The sequence below is a fragment of the Penaeus chinensis genome, chromosome 9 (genome assembly GCF_019202785.1).
Source record: "Penaeus chinensis breed Huanghai No. 1 chromosome 9, ASM1920278v2, whole genome shotgun sequence".
Taxonomy (NCBI): Eukaryota; Metazoa; Arthropoda; class Malacostraca; order Decapoda; family Penaeidae; genus Penaeus; species Penaeus chinensis.
Window position 1 is genome coordinate 32,918,408 of NC_061827.1, and position 15,000 is coordinate 32,933,407.

Consider the following 15,000-nt stretch of genomic DNA (forward strand, 5'->3'; position numbering starts at 1 on the left):
ACTTATGGTCCACCAGGTGCTGACGAAAATATTATCGGTTGTATATTCGAATTCTACATTTCAGCAGGGAAAGCATCAGATTTGTTTTAGTTGAATTGAAAAAAACGGTATAACCAAGTTTTTAATGGTATCGGAGGGAGAGAAAGAAACACACACACACACACACAGGGTGTATGTGAGTGTGTACATGTGTCTGAGAGACACAGAGACAGACAGAAAGAGAGAGAGAGAGAGAGAGAGAGAGAGAGAGAGAGAGAGAGAGAGAGAGAGAGAGAGAGAGAGAGAGAGAGAGAGAGAGAGAGAGAGAGAGAGAGAGAGAGAGAGAGAGAGAGAGAGAGAATGACAGACTGATAGATAGATAGAGACAGAGAGACAGATAGATAAATAGATAGACAGACTGACAGAGATAGAGAGAGACAGAGACAGACAAACATTGAATGGAGAACAAATATATAGATAGATAGATGGAGATGAAGATGCGAGTTGAAGGAAGGAAAGGGAAGAAGAGAGAGAAGGGGGAGGGAGGAAGAGGCAAAGGGGAAATTAGTAAGGGTGGGTAAAATGATAGAAAGAGAGGAAATGGGGATACTATGAGTAAAGAAGCGATAGAGGTGAAAATGGAATGGTAGATGATCGGAAAAATGGATATATAGAAGGAAAACGAAAATGACTGGATAAGAGAGAGTCGGAAATTAAAGAAAGAGCAGGGAAATGAAAGACTTTTATGACGTCATACAAGGTTGGTCAGTTTTTGCCCCGTCTTTCATGTGATCAATTTGTGCAACAGAAGTCGTGGCCGTGTATTGCACAAATGACCCACCAATCATGAGCTTCCCTCTATAAGGGGCGGGCAGATGCTGCTGCCCTTCGATGCCCCTCCTCCTCCTGGGAGGAGACTTGTGATTGGTGGATCGCTTCTGCAAATCGCAGAGTAGACTATTGCACAAATTGATCACACGAAAGACGGTGCAAAAAGAAGCCAAGTTTGGATGACGTCACGAAAAGTGGGCCAGATCAATCTCCCTCCTCTCCTTTCTCGCTCACACTCTCACACTCTCTTTTCTCCCTCTCTTTCGCACTCCTCTCTCTTTCTCTCTCTCACTCTCTTCTCCCTCCCTTCCCCCTCCTCCACTCTCTCTCTCTCTCTCTCCCTCCCTCCCTCTCTCTCTTTCTCTCTCTCTCTCTCTCTCTCTCTCTCTCTCTCTCTCTCTCTCTCTCTCTTTCTCCCTCCCTCCCTCTCTCTCACACACACACACAATCTCTCTCTTCTCCCTCCCTCCCTCCCTCCTTCCCTCTCTCTCTCTCTCTCTCTCTCTCTCTCTCTCTCTCTCTCTCTCTCTCTCTCTCTCTCTCTCTCTCTCTCCCCCTCTCTCTCTCTCTCTATCTATCTATCTATCTTTCTCTCTCTCTCTTTCTGACCAAGGAATCGTTTGTTAATTTAATGTCTGCGGCAAGATAAACATCTGACAAATAGAATAATATATGAAGTTGATGCCTGGCATGAACTATCGCAGTGGATAGATGGAATAAACAATTAGTGTGCATATTTGAATAACAAGAACAGACTAGATAACAAAAACAGATAGATAGAAAGATGAATAGATAGATATAGAAAGGAAATGAAGTAGAGAAATTGCAAGATTGAGTAAGAGCGATGGCGAAGGTAGAGAGAAAAAATTAGTAGATTAAATATAGAGACATTAAAACTCCTGTTACCAGAGTGGTTTCTGGGCTTTGTGTTCCCTTTACTCCTCGCTCAAAACCCTTGCCCCGAGTGAGGATCGAACTCACGACCTTGAGATTATGAGACTCACGCGCTGCCTACTGCGCCATCGAGGCGATGTTTCAAGAGATTAGTAACTTCAAATGCTTCAAGAAATTGTAACATCATTGTGCTGTCTTTTGTGTAATCAGTTCATGCAATGGTTCTTGCCTGTGGATTGCAAAAACGATCCACCAATTGCGTCTCTTCCCAGGAGGAGGAGCGTCGAAGGGCAGCAGCATCTGCCCTCCCCTTCCTGAGGGAGGCTGGTGATTGGTGGGTCATTGAGCCACACACACACACACACACATACACGCACACACATACATACATACAAACACACACACCTTTCTTAATGTAAGGTTAAGATTATATTGATTTGTATTTTTTTCTGTTATGCGTACTGAGAAAAATATCTAGAATAAGCTTGCTGAGAAATCATGACCATTTTTATTCAGGAAAGTAGACTAGGTCTCACGTGTGAATCATGGAGATGGATATCCGTAGATTTATAATGGTCTTCACCGGTTCTGGTAGGGGCACTGTAATATATAATAGAATAAGGTGTGGGATTATGGTATTCAGTGTATTAGCATTTATATTTTATGTCCTAATGATTACCTACCGATTAAATGACGCTTTGCGATGTAAACCACCGATGTATTTCATGGGTCAAAATTCTGCTGCACAAAGTTGTTGTAAAAATGATCATAAGGCGTTACAGAAATTCCTAGGAGAGAACTTTGGTGAGACACACACACACACACACACACACACTCGCTCGTGCATGTAGAGAGAGAAAATGAGAAAGAATGAACCAAGAAAGTTAGAAGCCTGGCCAAGAAGTGAAGGGCGGTCAGATGCTGCCGCCCTTCGACGCTCCTCTTCCCGGGAGAGAGAGAGAGAGAAAGAGAGAGAGAGAGAGAGAGAGAGAGAGAGAGAGAGAGAGAGAGAGAGAGAGAGAGAGAGAGAGAGAGAGAGAGAGAGAGAGAGAGAGAGAGAGAGAGAGAGAGAGAGAGAGAGGCAGAGACAGAGACAGAGACAGAGCGAGACAGAGAGAGAGAGAGAGACAGAGAGAGAGAGAGAGAGAGAGAGAGAGAGGAGAAAATTTGTCAGAAGTCGGTAGTGGAAGCTTTTATGACGTCATCCAAACTTTTTACGCCGTCTTTTATGTGATCAATTTGTGCAATACTCTGCTTTGCGAATTTCAAAAGCGATCCACCAATCGCAAGTCTTCTCCTAAGCGAGACTCGTGATTGGTGGAGGCTCGTGATTTCACAGGTATGGTTTCTATTGCACAAACTGATCACGTAAAATACGCGATAAATAGCCCAAGTCTGTATGGCGTCACAAAACCTCTCGCTTTGTCTCTCTTTTTTTCATTTTCCACCTTTCCCTTTCCCGACTTTATCCTTCTTCACTGATATATCGTTTTTTTCAGTTTACTACTTTTCCATTCCCAGCCCTATGTCTCCCTCTCGCCTTTCTCTCATTATCTCCCGTTTTCTCTCTTTCTGTCTATATAATCTAAATTTAATCGTTCTCTCTCCCTCTGTTTCCCATATTCTCCCCATTTTCTCACCTTCTCTCTTTCGCTCTTTTGCCCTCTCTCTCTCACTCCTTCCTTAGATAGATAGAGTGATAGACAGATGGATTGAAAAACGGACAGATGAATAAACAGATAGATAGATGGTAAATAGAGAGATAAATGGATAATGTGAGAGACGAAGAAAGAGAGAAAAGCTGACGAGGAATTTGAGAGTGGCAGTCGGAGAGGGAGAGAGAGAAAGAGAAAGAGTTTTTATAGATAAAGAGAGTGGGAGGGGGGAGAAGAGAGAATTAGAAAAAGAAACAGGTAGAGGGAAATAGGAAAGAAGCGAGATAAAATGGAGTATTAGATAAACTGAAAGACAGGTGAACAGAGGAAGAAAGTGAGTGCGGCAGAGAATAAAAGAAAGGAGCAGGCAGAGGGAAAACTTTGTGACGTCATATAAACTTGTATTGTTTTTATGCCGTCTTCCGCGTGATCAATTTGTGCAACAGAGACCGTGGCCACACATCACAAAAGTAACTCACCAATCACGAGCCTCCATCAGGAAGGGGCGGGCAGATGATGCTGCCCTTCGACGCTCCTCCTCCTCCTGGGAAGAGACTTGTGATTCGTGGATCGTTTCTGCGGGCCACTTCTCTCCCGGCCGCCGCAGCGTTAACATCTCCTGGACTTCTGCCTCAGCTCTTGCGTTGGAGCTGCCACCTCTTGGGCTCCACTTCTTTGCCAGGATTTGTTACTGTTCATGTGATAGTCTCCGATTGCCGGGAGACAATTCACATTGCCGGGGTCGCTCCCCTCTCCTACCTCTGGATCCAGGGGTTTCTCGCAGTTTTTGAAGGTGGTGCCTCGTCAGTGTTTCCGGGTTTGAACCGCCTTCCACGGCCTCTTCTCCCTTTTCTCCTCGATTTTTCATGGGGCTCGTCAGTAGCTGCCTGAGGGACTGGCTGGGGTGTCTTGCGGAGGACCAAGCGTCTGGGTGGAACTGGGGGGTCCAACCACGGCCTCCGGCCGGCTCCGGAGGCGACCACTTACCTGGCCTTCGACAAGAGGAGAGATGAAGAGGGCGAGGCGTCGGCGGATGTCGAGTCGCCGTAACAGGACTCGTGGACATCATGGATGGCGCTGCCGGAATGGGGCCAGGACGGGCTGCGAGTTCCTGACTCCAGCGAAAAGAATATTCGATTCCACCTGAATGAATATTCAAACTTTTCTATAAATGAATAGATAAAATACTTCCGGAGCTAAAAAAAAGTTAAAGCATACACTGCACATTCATAGACCTAACTCGCTTTCCTCTCACTCGTCCCTTTCTGTCTCTGCCTATTTCTTTTCTTCTCTTTCAATCTCCCCTTTCTCTTTCTTGAGGAACATGGCCTCGATGGCGCAGTAGGCAGCGCGTGAGTCTCATAATCTCAAGGTCGTGAGTTCGATCCTCACTCGGGGCAAGGATTTTGAGTGAGGAGTCAAGGGAACACGAAGCCCAGAAACCGTTGTTTCCTTGAAGGGAATCGCACTCCACTTTGGCAACAGAAAACAGAGAAAGACGTATGGAGAAGTAAGAAAGAAAATAGGGGGGAAACAGCGAGATGAAGGAAGGAAAGGAAAGAAGTAGAGGCAGGGAAGAAGAGAGAAGGGAGGGGTATAATATTCAGTATATTAGTATTTTCTTTTATGCCCTAAAACTATCATACCAATGAATACCTACCGATCAAATGGCGCTTGCGATGCATTTCAGAGGATAAATTATCATAAGGCGTTACAGAAATTCACAGGAGAGAACCGCCGCACAAAAGCTAATTGTAAGTGGATAATGTATGAGTAAAGGTGCAGACTCAAGCAATTAATGAGACACAAACAAATGTTTCACAAAAAGTACCCTTCGAAATAAAATAAATAGATATTAATTGGTCATGTGGAATGGCTAAAGTTTAGAAAAGACGCGTACACACACACACACACACACACACACACACACACACACACACACACACACACACACACACACACGCGCGAACGGTCATACATGTAGGGAGAGAAAATGAGAAAGAATGAACCAAGAAAGGCAAAGAGAAAGAAACAGATCCAGCGGGTGAAGCAATGAAGAAACTGAATTGCTTTTAAGCCGTCTTTCGCGTGATCAATTTGTGCAACAGAAGTGGAGGGGCGGGCAGATGCTGCCGCCCTTCGACACTCCTCTTCGTGAGAGAGAGAGAGAGAGAGAGAGAGAGAGAGAGAGAGAGAGAGAGAGAGAGAGAGAGAGAGAGAGAGAGAGAGAGAGAGAGAGAGAGAGAGAAAGATAGAGAGAGAGAGAGAGAGAGAGAGAGAGAGAGAGAGAGAGAGAGAGAGAGAGAGAGAGAGAGAGAGAGAGAGAGAGAGAGAGAGAGAGAGAGAGAGCAATATTCTGCTTTGCGAATTCCAAAAACCGATCTACCAATCGCGAGGAGGAGCGTCGAAGGGCAGCAGCATCTGCCCCGCCCCTTCCTGAGGGAGGATCGTGATTGGTGGATGACTTGTGCAACACGCGGGCACGGCTTCATTTGCACAAATTGATCACGCGAAAGAGGGGATAAAAACAGCCCAAGTTTGTATGACGTCACTAAAGCTTTCTCTCTGCATGCTCCTTTCATTCTCTCTTTTCCCTTCCCGAAGAGAGAGAGAGAGAGATACGAAAAGACAGATAGATAGATAGCTAAAGTTAAAGCCAATGGGCATCTAGTTTTCATATATAGATAAAGAAAGTGGACCAGAGAATGAAAACAAAGGAATCAGGCAGAGGGAAAGAGGAAAGAAGCGAGAGAAATGCAAATAAATGGTAGATAACTGAAAGACAGGTAAATAGAGGAAGAAGTGAGTGGGGGAGAGAATGAAAGAAAGAAGTAGGGAAAGAGAAGAGACAGACAAAGACAGAAACAAACAAACATATTGAAAGATGAACATATACACAGATAGATAGATGTAGACAGAAAGAGAGAGAGAGTGAAAGAAAACTGAGAGAAAGAGATGTGAAGAAACCAGGAAGAAAGTAGTGGAGATACAGCGAGATGAAGGAAGGAAAGGAAAGAGGAAGAGGGAGAGAAGATGAAAGAGAGGAAGGGTTAGAGAGAGAAAGAAGGAGCAAGGGGGAGGGAGGAAGGCAAAGATGGAATAAGCAAAAAGGATAGAAAAAGAGGAAATTGAGAATATGAGGAAAGAATCGAAAGAGATTAAAATAGAATAGTAGATAAACAGAAAAACAGATATATAGAGGAGAAACGAAAAGTGAATGGGGAAGAGAAAGGAGGAAACGAAAGAAAAGCTGGGAAAAGGAAGCTTTTATGACGTCATACAAACTTGGACTGTTTTTACCCCGTCTTTCGCGTGATCAATTTGTGCAACAGAAGCTGTGCTCGCGTGCTATAGAAATGACCCAACAATCACGAGCCTCCCTCAGGAAGGGGCGGTCACATGATGCTGCCCTTCGACGCTCCTCCTCCTCTGGGAAGAGACTTGCGATTGGTGGATTGTTTCTGCAATTCACAGACCAGACCATTGCGCAAATTGATCACACGAAAGATGGTGCAAAAAGTGGGTAAGTTTGGATGACGTCACAAAGTTCCCACTGATTCCTCAGTGGGCCAGATCCATCCCCCCCCCCCTTCTCATTCTCTCTATCTCTTTCTTCTCCCTCCCTCCCCTCTCTTTCTCTTTCTCCCTCTCTCTCTCTCTCTCTAACACACGCTTCTCCCTCCCCCTCTCTCTTTCCCTCTCGCTCTCACTCTTACACACTTCTCCCTTCCCCCTCCCCCAATTTTTTTTTTCTACCAGAGGAATCGTTCATTCATTTGATGTCTGCGGCAAGATAAGCATCTGACAAATAGAATAGGATAAGAAATTGATGAACCATATTTAGAAGTGACCGGCATTAACTATCACAATGGGTAGATGGAATAAACAATAAGTATGCATATTTGAATAACAATGACAGACTAATAATAAACAGATAGATATATAAGTAGGTAGATAAGTTGGTAGGTAGACAGATAGATGATTAGATAGAAAAAACAAAAGAAAATGAGTGTAAGATAATAGAAGTAATAGGGAAGATAGAGAGGAAAATTAGTAGATTAAATATAGAAGGATTAAAACGCCGTCCTGTTGCTAAAGTGGTTTCTGGGCTTCGTGTTCCCTTGACTCCTCGCTCAAAATCCTTGCCCCGAGTGAGGATCGAACTCACGACCTTGAGATTATGAGACTCACGCGCTGCCTACTGCGCCATCGAGGCGATATTGCTCTACCGAGAATAATAGTAATTCAAAGGCTTCAAGAAATTTTGTCGTCTTCCGTGTGATCAGTTCGTACAATAGTTCTTGCCTGTGGATTGCAAAAGCGATCTAATTGCGTCTCCTCCCAGGAGGAGGAGCGTCGAGGGGCAACAGCACCTGCCCGCCCTTCCTGAGGGAGGCTCGTGATTGGTGGGTCACTTCAGACATACAGGCACACACACACACACACGCATATGAAAAACAAATGTTCGATCAAGAAATAAGTAGACTTAAATCAGAGGAACGTAAGGAGGAGTGGGAAAAGGGGTAGATTGAAATAGTTACTTTACAGACGCAAGTTTGTTACGTGGCCTCGACCAATTTCAATATAAGGTTGAAATTAGCTTGATTTGTATTAATTTCCGTCATGCGTTATGATCCGTCAAAACATTATGATTTTTTTTTCGTGATAATTTTTATTAAGTATAATAAACTGATTTTAGTTTAGTTTAGTTCTTTATTTACCACCTGGCTAACTGCTCAGGCGTGGAAGACTAATTTTCACAAGTGAATCATGGAGATGAACATCCTTGGATTTATAACGGTACTTACCGGTTCTAGCATGACCACTGTAATATATACAATAAGGTATGGGATTATAATATTCAGTACCTCAGTATTTTCTTTTATGCCCTAAAACTATCATACCAATGAATACCCACCGATCAAAATGTTAAAAGTCTGCGTCACGAAGTCATTACGAGAAGGGACGCGTCGAAGGGCAGCAGCATCTCCCCGCCCCTTCCCGAGGGAGGCTCGTGATTGGTGGATGACTTGTGCAACACGCGGGCACGGCTTCTGTTGCACAAATTGATCACGCGAAAGAGGGGATAAAAACAGCCCAAGTTTGTATGACGTCACAAAAGCTCTCTCTCTGCCTGCTCCTTTCATGCTCTCCTTTCCCTCCCCGACCCACGCTCCTTCGCTGATAGTTCAGTTTTTCAATTTCCTACTATTCCATCCCCCCCTCTCTCCTTCTCGCCTTTCTCTCATTATCTCCCGTTTCCTCTTTTTCTGTCTCTATCATCCTTATCATCTCTTTTATATCCTTCCTCTTTCCCTCTTTATTCCATTTTCTCTCCCTATCGGTTTGGCCTCCCCCCCCTCTCTCATTCTACTTCCCTATAAAGCTAAAAAGATACAGAGATAAAAAGACAGACAGATGACGAAATAGATAAATAAATGGTGGTCAGAGAAATATATATTAAGATAGAAAGACAGATGAAAGAACAGATAAATATATAGTAGACAGACAGATATAGAGATAGATAGATAAATAGATGGTTAGATAGATAGAGATAGATAGATAAATAGACAGGTAGATAGATAGACAGATAGAGAGAGAGAGAGAGATTCGAAAAGACATAGATAGATAGCTGAAGCTAAAGCTAATGGGCATCTAAATTTCATACATAGATAAAGAGAGTGGACCGGAGAATGAGAACAGGAATCAGGCAGAGGGAAAGAGGAAAGAAGCGAGAGAGATGAAAATGAAATGGTAGATAATCTGAAAGACAAGTAAATAGAGGAAGAAGGAAGGAAAGGGAAGGCTTTTGTGACGTCATACAAACTTGTGCTGTTTTTACCCCGTCTTTCGAGTGATCAATTTGTGCAACCGAAACCGAGGCCGTACATTGCAGAAGTGACCCACCAATCACTTCCCACCAGTCTCCCTCAGAAAGGGGCGGGCAGATGCTGCTCCCCTTCGACGCTCCTCCTCCTCTTGGGAGTTCAGTTCTCTCCCGGCCGCCGCAGCGTCAACATCTCCTGCCTCAGCTCCCGCACTGGAGCTGCCACCTCTTGGGCTCCATTTTTTTTAGCAGGATTTGTTAATGCACATGCTTCATGCAATCTGTGATAGGAGTCTTTGGCTGCCGGGAGATGACTCGCATCGCCGCGGTCGCTCTCCACTCCGGGTGCTGAACCGCCTTCCACGGCCTCTGTCCTCATGGACATCGTAGCTGGCGCTGCAGTTCACAAATCAGACTAAAGCTTGCACTGCACATTCATAGACCTATCTCGTTTCACTCTCTCTCCTCCTTTCTGTCTGTCTGTTTTTTTCTCTCTCTTTCTCAATCTCTTTCCTTTTTCAATCCCCCCTTTCTCTTTCTTGATTATCCTTTATCTTTTATTTGTCGTCCCGGCAGACGCCATAAGATCTGAACTGTCAGGCTAACTTATCGTTCTCTTAGCTTCATGGATTCTTTTACTATCAATGGATCGATGGCTTCCTTAGAAGAACACCGCCTCGATGGCGCAGTAGGCAGCGCGTGAGTCTCATAATCTCAAGGTCGTGAGTTCGATCCTCACTCGGGGCAAGGATTTTGAGCGTGGAGTCAAGGGAACACGAAGCCCAGAAACCGTTGTTTTCTTGAAAGTAAGCGCACTCCACTTTGGTAACAGCACGGCGTTTTGATTTTTTTTTTTCAGCTTCTTTATTTTCATCTTTGTGTCATGGTCATTCCTTCAATTACTCTTTACTCTTTATTTCTATCTTCTCTCATTCTTTACTTTCGTACTTCCAATGAGGCCAAAATAATTGTTTGACATCACAAAAGCTTTCTCGCTCTCTCTTGCTTTTCTCCCCCTTCTCCTTTTATCACCGTCAACGTTTAAACATCGCCTTGTCGGCACGGGCGGAGGGCAGCCGCACCAACTTGCCCACAAATAAATCAGGTTGTCGGCGCGTGGGAAGGAAATTAAATGGAGGAGGGTAACCAGCTCCGCCAAGCTCTTAGTGACAAGGACGCGGGTTTAGTTGTGGTCCACCAGATGCTGACGAAAATGTTATTGTATGTTCGATCTGTACATTCCAGCAGGAAAATCGCCATATTTCCGACATAACCATCTCTTTAAGGGAAAGAAGGACACACACACAGATAATGTATGCGTATGTGCGTGTTTGAGAGAGAGAGTGAGAGAGAGACAGACAGACACACAAAGTAAGAAACAGACAAACATATTGGAAGATGAACAGATACAAAGATAGATAGATGTGAACAGGCACACAGAAAGAGAGAGAGAGAGAGAGAGAGAGAGAGAGAGAGAGAGAGAGAGAGAGAGAGAGAGAGAGAGAGAGAGAGAGAGAGAGAGAGAGAGAGAACTGAGAGAAAGAGGTGTGAAAAAAACAGGAAGAAAGTAGTGGAGATACAGCGAGATGAAGGAAGGAAAGGGAAGAGGAAGAGGGAGAGAAGATGAAAAAGGGGAAGGGTTAGAGAGAGAAGGAAAGAGCAAGGGGGAGGGAGGAAGAGGCAAAGGTAGAATAAGCAAAAAGGATAGAAAAAGAGGAAATGGAGGATAGTATGAGGAAAGAAGCGAGAAAGATTAAAATGGAATAGTAGAGAAACAGAAACACAGATATATAAAGGAGAAACGAAAAGTGAATGGGGAAGAGAAAGGAGGAAACGAAAGAAAAGCAGGGAAAAGGAAGCTTTTATGACGTCATACGAAGTTAGGGCAGTTTTTTACCCCGTCTTTCGCGTGATCAATTTGTGCAACAGAAGCCGTGCTCGCGTGCTATAGAAATGACCCACCAATCACGAGCCTCCCTCAGGAAGGGGCGGTCACATGCTGCTGCCCTTCGACGCTCCTCCTCCTCTGGGAAGAGACTTGCGATTGGTGGATCGCTTCTGCAATTTTGAGGGCAGACTATTGCACAAATTGATCACACGAAAGACGGTGCAAAAAGTGGCCAAGTTTGGATGACGTCACGAGAAGTGTGCCAGACCAATCTGCCTCCTCTCCTTTCTCGCTTACACTCTCACACTTCAGATGACGTCACAAAGTTCCCACTGATTCCTCAGTGGGCCAGACCCATTCCCCCCTCCCCTTTCTCACTCACTCTCTCTCATTCTTTCTTATCCCTCCCTCCCTCTCCCCCCCTCTCTCTCTCACTCTTCTCCCTCTCCCCCTCTCTCTCCCACTTCTCTACCAGAGGAATCGTTCATTCATTTGATGTCTGCGGCAAGATAAGCATCTGACAAATAGAATTGGACACGAAATTGAACTACATGAACTACCGTAGTGGACATCGAATAAACAATAAGTTTGCATATTTGAATAACAATGGCAGACTAATAATAAATAGATAGATAGATGTATAGGTAGGTAGATAAGAAGGTAGGTAGATAGATAGATGTTTAGATAGATAGAGAAAAAAGAAATAGAGAAATGAGTGCATGAGACATTAAAACCCCGTGGAGTGAGATTCCCTTCGAGGAAACAACGGGGTCTGGGCTTCGTGTTCCTTTGACTCCTCGCTCAAAATCCTTGCCCCGAGTGAGGGTCGAACTCACGACCTTGAGATTATGAGACTCACGCGCTGCCTACTGCGCCATCGAGGCGATATTGGAATATGAAGACTATTAGTAAATTCAAAGGCTTCAAGAAACTGTGACGTCTTTCAGACTCTCTGCGCCGTTTTCCGTGCAATAGTTCTTGCATGTTGATTGGAAAAGCGGTCCACTAATTGCGTCTCTCCCCAGGAGGAGGAGGAGCGTCGAAGGGCAGCAGCATCTGCCCGCCCCTTCCTGATGGAGCCTCGTGATTGGGGGATCACTTCAGCCATACACAGGTACACACACACATACACACATATACATAATGCTGAGGAAATATCTAGAATAAACTTGCTGAGAAACCATGACCATTCTTATTAATTGTAGTAGACTAGTTCTCACATATGAATCATGGAGAGGAATATACGTAGATTTATAATGGATTTATAAGATATGGAATTATAGTATAGTCTGCTGCACAGTCATTACAAGAAAGTTGCCGTAAAAAATCCCAAAGCGTCACAGAAATTCATAGGGGAAAACTTTTGGGAAACAAAGAGCTACACCGTTAATATATGCATAGAGGTTTTCCTTTGGGAGACACTAGTTGGCAACCCAGCGACAGAGTTGCTTGGTGCCACACACATACACACACATACAAACCTAAACACACATACACAAGAAAATGAGGACACGCAAACAATTGTTTCACAAAAAGTGCCCTTCGAAGTTAAACAAACAAAGATTAATTGATCTTGATGCTAATGGGTATCATTATTGTTCATTCTATATATTTCTAGAAGTGTATATTGTATGGTTCATCAATAAAAGAAACACACACACACACACACACACACACACACACAGAGAGAGAGAGAGAGAGAGAGAGAGAGAGAGAGAGAGGGAGAGAGAGAGAGAGAAAGAGAAAGAGAGAGAGAGAGAGAGAGAGAGAGAGAGAGAGAGAGAGAGAGAGAGAGAGAGAGAGAGAGAGAGAGAGAGAGAGAGAGAGAGATAGAGAGAGAAACTGAATCAGAATCCGGTAGAGGAAGCTTTTGTGACGTCATCCAAACTTGGACGTTTTTTGCATCACCTTTCCTGTGATCAATTTGTGCAATAGTCTGCTCTGCAAAAGCGATCCACCAATCGCAGGTCTCCTCTCTGGAGAAGGAGGAGCATCGAAGGGCAGCAGTATCTGCCCGCCCCTTGAGGGAGGCTCGTGATTGGTGGGTCGCTTGTGCAACACGCGGGCACGGCTTCTGTTGCACAAATTGATCACTCGAAAGACGGCATAAAAACAGCTCAAGTTCGTATGACGTCACAAAAGCTCTCTCTCTCTGCTTGCCCTTCCATGCTCCCATTTCCCTTCCCGCCCGTTCCTCGTTTCCTCAGTTTACTACTATTCCCTTTCCCCCCGGTTTGCATATCTCTCTCTCTCTCTCTCTCTCTCTCTCTCTCTCTCTCTCTCTCTCTCTCTCTCTCTCTCTCTCTCTCTCTCTCTCTCTCTCTCCCTCTCTCCCTATCTATCTATCTAGGTAGCTAGCTAGATAGATAGACATTTAGATAGGAAGACGGACAGATAGATAGACATTGAGCTGATATATATATATATATATATATATATATATATATATATATATATATATATATATATATATATAGACAGCTAGATCGAGAGATCGATCGATATATAGATAGAGTCGAAAAGAGAGAGGCACTTAAGAGAAAGAGAGAGAGAGAGAGAGAGAGAGAGAGAGAGAGAGAGAGAGAGAGAGAGAGAGAGAGAGAGAGAGAGAGAGAGAGAGAGAGAGAGAGAGAGAGAGAGAGAGAGAGAGAGAGAGAGAGAGAGAGAGAGAGAGAGAGAGAGAAAGAGAGAGATTCAAGCCAAAGGAGGGAAAGAGGAAGAGAGGGAGAGGATATAATAGAGAGATAGAAAGGAGATAGAAAGAAGAGAGGGAGAGTGGGGTGAATGGAATGGTAGTAAACTGAAAAATCTAAATATTATCGAAAAAGAAGAGTGAGAGGAAAGTGTGAAAGGAGCAGACAGAATTAATGCTTTTGTGAAATCGTAGTGATAGATAAATAGATAGATAGACAGATCGAGAGTAGCAGACGTAGAGAGGCAGTAAAAAAGAATAAGATGCAATGATCATCTTTGACCAATACATAGAAAAAGAGAGTGGGGGAAAGCTTTGATGACGTCATACAAAGTTGGGCTGTTTTTATCCCGTCTTTCGCGTGATCAATTTGTGCAACAGAAGCCGTGCCCGCGCACTGCACAAGCGACCCACCAATCACGAGCCTCCCTCAGGAAGGGGCGGGCAGATGCTGCTGCCCTTCGACGCTCCTGGGAGGAGACTTGTGTTTGGTGGATTGCTTTGCATATTACAAACTCGTTCTCCTCCCCCCCCCCCCTCTTACGAAATCCCTTTCTCTGTCTGTTTGTCCTTCCCCTTTAGTGTATCCTTATCAATTTTATTATGCTCATAAACAACATCATGTATATCATTACTATGCTAATCATCAGTTTTGTTACTATCCTTATCGTTATTATCATCATTATCTATTATTATTATTATCATTATCATTATTTTTATCATTGTTGATATTATTATTATCACTATCATTGTTATCATCCTTATCATCATCATCAATATTATCGTTGCTACTATCTTTACTGCTAACATTGTCCTTATCATCATCATCATTATTATGAGTATTATTATTATCTTTATCATTATCTTCATTATTATGGTCATTACTATTATTAATTCTATCATAGTCATTATCATCATTATCATTATGGATACTATTATTGCAATTATTATTATTCTTACTCTTATCATCATTCTTATCAGTGCTATTATTGTATAATAATCACAGTATAGTGCATGATTTATGCTAGATGACTTAAGTTTAGCAAAATTTCTGACTGCATCACCCTTGCGATGAAATGAAACAGGGAGTCGATTTCCCGGAGAGTTTTAAAATTACCTTCCTGTTTTTGTCTAAAACAATGGAATATTCATTACCCTTTTCAGTGAGTACTTATAGATATCCAGCTCTAATAGATAAATGAGTGATAGAGAAAAGAGGTGAGAGAGAGAAAGA

At 43.6% G+C, this 15,000-nt stretch overlaps 5 non-coding genes across 5 annotated transcripts; 2 read left to right on the forward strand and 3 right to left on the reverse strand.

The window, feature by feature from the left end:
* Window positions 1–1,766: 1,766 nt before the first annotated feature.
* Trnam-cau lies at window positions 1,767–1,839 on the reverse strand. The gene has a single exon. It is a non-coding gene; the product is annotated as a tRNA-Met (tRNA).
* Window positions 1,840–4,686: 2,847 nt separating this feature from the next.
* Window positions 4,687–4,759, forward strand: Trnam-cau. Its single transcript has one exon. It is a non-coding gene; the product is annotated as a tRNA-Met (tRNA).
* A 2,743-nt stretch (window positions 4,760–7,502) lies between these two features.
* Window positions 7,503–7,575, reverse strand: Trnam-cau. The gene has a single exon. It is a non-coding gene; the product is annotated as a tRNA-Met (tRNA).
* A 2,285-nt stretch (window positions 7,576–9,860) lies between these two features.
* Window positions 9,861–9,933, forward strand: Trnam-cau. Its single transcript has one exon. It is a non-coding gene; the product is annotated as a tRNA-Met (tRNA).
* Window positions 9,934–11,885: 1,952 nt separating this feature from the next.
* On the reverse strand, window positions 11,886–11,958 carry Trnam-cau. The gene has a single exon. It is a non-coding gene; the product is annotated as a tRNA-Met (tRNA).
* Between the last annotated feature and the right edge of the window lie 3,042 nt (window positions 11,959–15,000).